The sequence below is a fragment of the Mytilus californianus genome, unplaced genomic scaffold (genome assembly GCF_021869535.1).
Source record: "Mytilus californianus isolate M0D057914Y unplaced genomic scaffold, xbMytCali1.0.p SCAF_3, whole genome shotgun sequence".
NCBI classification, from domain to species: Eukaryota; Metazoa; Mollusca; class Bivalvia; order Mytilida; family Mytilidae; genus Mytilus; species Mytilus californianus.
This window is the reverse complement of record NW_026262679.1, coordinates 79,561,191-79,568,211: the sequence shown is the minus strand read 5'-3', so window position 1 is coordinate 79,568,211 and position 7,021 is coordinate 79,561,191. Positions and strand designations below refer to the sequence as shown.

General features: G+C 29.4%; 1 long non-coding RNA gene across 1 annotated transcript; it reads right to left on the bottom strand.

The window, feature by feature from the left end:
• Positions 1-1,185: 1,185 nt before the first annotated feature.
• Positions 1,186-2,839, bottom strand: LOC127735147 (uncharacterized). Its single transcript, XR_007998139.1, has 3 exons — positions 2,651-2,839; positions 1,950-2,037; positions 1,186-1,461 (listed from the first exon to the last, which is right to left on the bottom strand). It is a non-coding gene; the product is annotated as an uncharacterized LOC127735147 (long non-coding RNA).
• Positions 2,840-7,021: the final 4,182 nt, after the last annotated feature.

Sequence of the window (7,021 nt, the reverse complement as noted above, 5' to 3'; positions counted from 1 at the left end):
AACTTAATGCCTAGGATTTAAGCTTAATGCCTAATTTCACTTATTGCCGCTAACATATATTCATATATCTTTATTTCTCAATAAATCATTTACATTGGAATGGTACAGAGAACACATAATATTAATAACAAATCAACAAATCAACAAATCAACATGTATGAGAGAGATGTCAGCCCGGATCACACAACCCTTAATTAACAATTTTAATAAATTTGCAGAGTTTCGAAAGTATCGATTTTCTTTTGCAGGTCATAAGATTACTAAATTTAAGTCAGGAATATGACAGTTGTTATCCATTCGTTTGATGTGTTTGAGCTTTTGATTTTGTCATTTTCTTAGGGACTTTCCGTTTAGAATTTTCCTCGGAGTTCGGTATTTTTGTGATTATTGATTTTTTTGTACAGAAGCACTGACTACTGAGCTGATGATATCACCGATAACTAGCATTCCATCTGAAGCGTTATCGACCCAGCGCTAAAAAATGAAAACAACATTTTATAAATTTGTTGCATTCGAAGCTACTTGCAAAATGCGAGGAACTATTTGACCAAAAGGGAATGGTAATCTGTTAAATATATTTTTTTCATCCTTCTGGGTACTCCTATTTTTTCCTAACGCTGTTTTCTAAATTCGTTGTATGCAAACGGCTGATTTTATTGGTACGTACATCTGTCAATTACTTTTGATTTGTCTTAATTGTGAATTGTCTTTGGATTTCAATTTCTTGTTTATTTGGTTACGGATCTGCTATTTTTTTTTATATCTTATGGGTTCGCCCATCTGTTATGTTATCATATAATTCTGAATTAATACGTGTTTAAGTGTAATACAATATGGTTCGTCACTACTTATATATGTCTTTGAATAACTGAAATCAACTTGTGGATTCGTAACTGATTACGCTTATGTGCGAATTCGTTAAGACCTTTTAATGGTGGTTTTAATGCAATTTTGTTTCATTGAGAAACGTTTTTATGCGCTGTTAACGTTACTACTAAAATTAACATGAAGTAAAAAGGGTTTTTTAAATATCCCTTTTTTTTAAAGTAATTGCGAAAATAATGAAAATGAATTTAATGTGGATTTAAATAACAAATCTTCAGCTTTTTAGTAACTGACTTATTTACATCGAGGACGTTGATTTTATTCGTAAGGTCGACCTGGCACAAAAATGTAACAGAAATATTGGTAGAGACAAATCTTTTATTTACATTTGTAAAACATTTTACATCAACAATGTTTAAGTAGTGCCTAAACAAACAAGACATTAATCTACAGACAACTTCGATCTGGGTAATACGATCTTTGAAAAAAATGTTCACCAGGACTGAAGTGTTTGCACATGGTATTTTGTTAACAACTGAATTGACACGATGCTATAAGGTATTCTGATCTAATGTAAGATGTTCGACACTATGGCATATATCTTTACTATGACTGTACAGCATACTGCTTGCTAACCTAAAATAAAGAGTAAAAGGTTCGAAACAAATTAAGTGAGTTGAATAAACATTTTATCAATTTCTGCAAATTATACACCAGTATTGTAAGTTAGTATTGAATTATTTTGTTAGTGAGTGGTGTAATTTTTTCACTTGTAACTGAATGTACATTTCAAACTTTTAGTACAAAGGATATTTACAGGAACGATCTCTTTAGCAGTAAACAAATAAAATGTATAAGAAAATACTATTTAAAATATATTTATAATTTGTAGCAGCATTTAGGTCACAAGAATTTAAGCATAACGTGACAAAAGGTAGTTCTTTTTAATTTTAACGAACATTATTTAGAATACATACTTTTCATCTTTGTTTATCATTATAACCACTGAGGCCAAGCTTCAACCAATTATATTCTAGTCTGAATTTTAAGTGTTTTCTTTACCATCCTATAACATTTTTATTCGGAGCGGAATAATAATATAAAATTCAAATTAATCCACTTACCTTATAAAAGCTCATGAAAATTTTCTCTAACCAGCAATTCTGTTTCCAGTGAAGTTGAAGAGGTTTAAGAAGTATAATCCTCCGAGAACTAGAATATATAATGATAATAATAAACATAATAATCGATAATGAAATTAATGATAATGATTATAATTTCGATAATAATATAAATATTGATGATAATACTAATAATTCGAAGACGTCATATGAAACAAAATGATCGCAAATACATTAAATTGAATATTTTTTTTACAGCAATTCGGTTTCTAGTGAAGTTAAAGAGGTTTAAGAAGAAAAAACCCACTGAGGACTAGAAAATAAATAATAATTGATAATGAAATTAATGATACTGATACTAATTTCGACCATAGTATTAATTTTAATAATAAAAATAATTTTGATACGCCATATTAAATAAAATTATCGTGACATAAATTAAATAGAATAGACTTCATACTTCACATATTTGTCAAAACATCCCGGCTGTATAAGATATATATATGTAATTTTAACAATAGTAGTATATCAAAATAAGGAAAATACTTAAAAATTGCTGTATTCCCCATTTTTTTTTATAAAGGTGGAATGCGACAATCCTTCTACATAACAAATTTGCGTACGTGAATATTTTGTTATATCCTACAGTTCAAGTAATATTTATTTTTTGAAAATGATTTGAACCCAGCGTTAGATGTACTCACGATAGTTGAAGAGTCTAGCCTGTTTTAGACCCTGGTAACTATTGGCAGCATAGTTTGCATAAGGAGCCACCTGTCTTGGTTGTTGGTATCCATAGTTACCAGGTAAATAAGCACAGGAAACCAGTGCGATGATACAGGGAAGGATCAGACAAATGGCGACTTTTGTGTTCATTTTGAAGATTGACTCTCACGACTGAAAAAAATATAAATTAGAAAATGCATGTTAATGGTTATTTTGTTAATAATAATAATAAAAAAAAAACAAATACAAAAACATAACATCAGTAAAATAACAAAAACTAAACTAAAACAAATCAAAGGATTAAAGTCTAAACTCAAAAGAAAATTTATAAAAATATTTTATCAAAATGTACTATAAAAGAAACAGCTTCCAAACATACCTAGACAGATTAAAGTTGAAAGTGAATATACCAGGAGTTTTACACGTATTTATATGTATTAAATAACTTCCCTTTTGAATAGAAGTGGTAACAAATCATGTTTACATTATAAAATGTCGTCTGGACTATATTATAACATTACCGCATTTGAGTATTCAGTAGGTTCTTCTGTGATAACTATAAACTACCTCTGATGTTAATAAATATATGTGTAAACAGTATTATCCATTTAACGATGGAAGAGGGTGTATACAAGAATACGAAAGTACTAGTTTTTTTTAATTGTCTCTACACAATATTTTTTATATAACAATTATGTAACATTAAGCTGTTACAAAATATTAATTTATTTTGATATTATAACAAAAATCTCAGTAGTTCATAACATGTCGTTTTGGGTTCAAATTAACCAGCAAAATAAGCTGCAACTTCATACCTGACATAACTGAACTTGGTACTAGACAGTTTACATATGACAAGAACATTTGTAACAGTTATGTATATCAACCTGTACAATATAAAACACACGCATATTGTCGAAATTTTCTTCTAAATTAGGTTTACCGAACAAATATTTTTAGTAAGCAGTCAAATGTATATCAGTGTCAAATTAATATTTCTATTCGTTATAAAGTATTCACATGTAGCTAAATAAACTAATTTTAATTGCAATGCTTAAAACAGTATGGCCTAACTTAATCATAAATATTAGCAATAACTGCTACTTGCAAATATTTTGAAAACGATTAAATATATGTATTTGAATAGACAACTTTTATTTACCCTTGAAACGTAACATCAAAAGATATACTTTGAAGACATTTTTCTGAGATATAAGTTTTCAAGTCTAAATATATAAGAAAAAAAAACATTACTTACTAAAAGTATTGCAACAGCCCAAAATAAACTGACGATTAATAAATTCGCTATCAGATGTTTCATAACCATAGAAAAAGGTATAAATCGTGACTTTCTATAATTTTTAATGACAGTGAAAGATTTTTGTGACATGAAAATTATCCTTGTTGGCAATGCTATTTTTTTTTTATTTCAAACTAAAGAAAAATTATTCGTTCAAAGCGTCAATATATAATTTACATAAAATCAGTAGTCGATGCTTCTGAACTGTAATGATTTTTCAACAAACTTTTCCTAAAGTCTCCGTTGATAAATTAAGAAATTATTAAGAAGTTAGATTCCATTTTCCTGTTGACAATGTTGACCTTAAATGAAAACGGCTATTTGAGCTAGGTCCCTTCTGGTCATATAGCTTTTCACGTGGCTAGATCTTATCAGTGGCTTTCAAATGTTGGGATTTGAGAGTGCCTAATGGAGGTGTTTCAAAAAAGCGCTTTGGACACACGAAATTAATAAATTGTTTTTTTTTATTTACCGGCACTGGGTCGATATCACTGCTAGAGGACTGTTAGTCCTCGGGGAACAGTCCTCGGGGACATCCCCAACGCAGTGTTCAGTCCTTTAATCAAAGTTAACATTTGAACATACTATTTTCTTAAAGTTTCATCACAAATGAGAAAAATAGTAGTTTTTGTAGTGTAGTGGTTGGTATCTTATTCTAGGAAGCATGCTTTGGTTGAAATTGTTTTTCAGTAATTGCGAGGTACATTTTGTACTTCGTCATATGGTAGTTGTTTAATCTGACGAGTAAAGCCTTTTCCAACTAATTTTTAATGTTTTTTTTCTTATTTGTTGTGCTGTTATACCACTATCCCAAGTTAGGGGGAGGATTGATCTTTTATTAACATAACTCAGGATTGTACCAGAGGAGGGACGACAGCCTTAGGTGCTGTGTGCAAATTTTTGTAGGTCACGTGGTACGATTTTAGCGTCCCTCGACAATTTTGAATCTGGAAAAGATCGATTTGTTCATGTTTTTGTATCAAATATACTCTCTTGCACTCGCCGAAAATACAGAAAGTTTTGAAATAAAAAGATTAATCAATGATAGAAGATCAATATGAATTATTTTCTTTATGTTTTTTTTTATCTTTTAGAGTAAATTCTATCAATAAAGAAATGCACTGTAATGGCGGGAAATTTTATTTGATCTCTGCGAAATCACGAGGCACAGAGTTTTGTAAATTTTACAAATGTCAGCACGTGAAAATCTTTCAAATTTATGTCAATCAAAGAACACTATTCGAACTATCTAAATCTTCTTAAGTCTCCTTAAGTCTCCAGCCGTTGCTTCGTAATAAGTCGCTTAAATATGATTTCCGGGAAGTAAAATATCCAAAATATTTGTCAAATCCGCGAGTAATTATGTTATTTTAGGCATATAAACTCTTATGTATTTTTAATTATTTTGAAAACAAAATGAAAATTTTGTCTTATGAATTACCATCATGAAAAAATATAGTTTTTTTTCATAATTGAATCGTGCATTATTTGTGTATTGGATTGCTTAATTGCCTTCTCTCTAGTGTTATCTCTGGGTTTTTTTACTGACAAATGACGAAATAATACAATATTCAAAATTTAGTATTTTACAAAACTTTGTCCCGATTAAAAACTTAAAACCGACTGAATAAATTGAGAATTCAGTGATTATCGATGTCGAAATTAGCCCTTGGTAATAACATAGATATAAAAGGCTATTATATCTATGGTAATAAACAGTCAGTTTGGGTATAAATATGTTTATTGCCAAGAAATAACTAACAAATTTGTTTATTATGTATGTACAAAGTATATGTATATTGCATGATCAGCCCTTTTGCATATTACTTGGTTTTTTTTAATTGATTCAACAAATTTCGCTTGTCCAGGTGTCATTAACGGTGATGTCCACACCACGAGTAGTTTATTATAAATGACACAATATCACCGCGACCGATCGATAATATAAGACAAATCTGCGTGCCGTGTGCAGAGTGTCGTCCCTCCTCTAGGATTGTACAAGACTAGTAATGACGTATTAAAGGTTAATCCGTTGGATGTATACTGATTGATATTTTATTCTGGGAAGACATCTTTTATTTATAAGTTGAATATACTTTGACTACAGCCGTGGTCAGTTCTAACCTATCTTTGAAATTGTCAGAATAAGCTGTCGTAGAAATGATCCAGCAGTGCTAGAATACTTCTACCCTGCATCTGTTTTAGAGTAGAACTCTCAGAACCAGTTCTATGGTAGAACTGTCATTAATTGTTCTAAGGTATAGAATTGTCAGGACGAGTTCTTAGTAGAATCTCCAGACTTTATACTGAGGCAGAACAGTCCAAAATGACGTAAATAAAAAACATCCTTTTGGTCGTGATTTAGGACAGAGGCATATATCTGGATTATCGCAGTAAGTTATATTTGAATAAATAGCATTTTAAAGTAAACTAATAACAGTCTTTGTGGTATGTTTCAGTTTTGTTTTTTCTCTATCTTTATAATTTTTTCTGTCACTAATTTAATTTTTTTTATTTGTATGTAATAACGCTTTAGTAGTGAGGAAATATACTTCTTATAACACAGTGACGATGTAATTTTTTCGGTGAGTCTTTTTATACTTAAGATTACATGGCATTATAAGATCATATGTAACGATACATGTGTAGTATCATCTCGTAAATGTCACTATGAACTTGAATAAAAACAAATAATAAAAACAAAACAAATATAACAATTTAAAAAGAAATGAACAAAAGTTATTAAAATTATTATGAAAAGTAACACCGATATTCAAGAATTTGTTTGAAATGATATAGATACAAAAAAAGATAAAAATAAAAAGAAGATAAAGTTTAAAAGAAAAATGAAGTGAATGAAATAAATTGAATTAATAAAATAAATTAATTGAAATAAAAAAAAAACAGTTTTATAAATAGATAAATCAGTTCCACAACTATTCTAGAGGTAGAACTACCTGGATCTGTTCTGTGGTACAACTGTTAGAATCAATGCTAGAATAGATCTGTCTTAAACTATTCTGGTTTAGAAATGTCAGAATCTATTCAA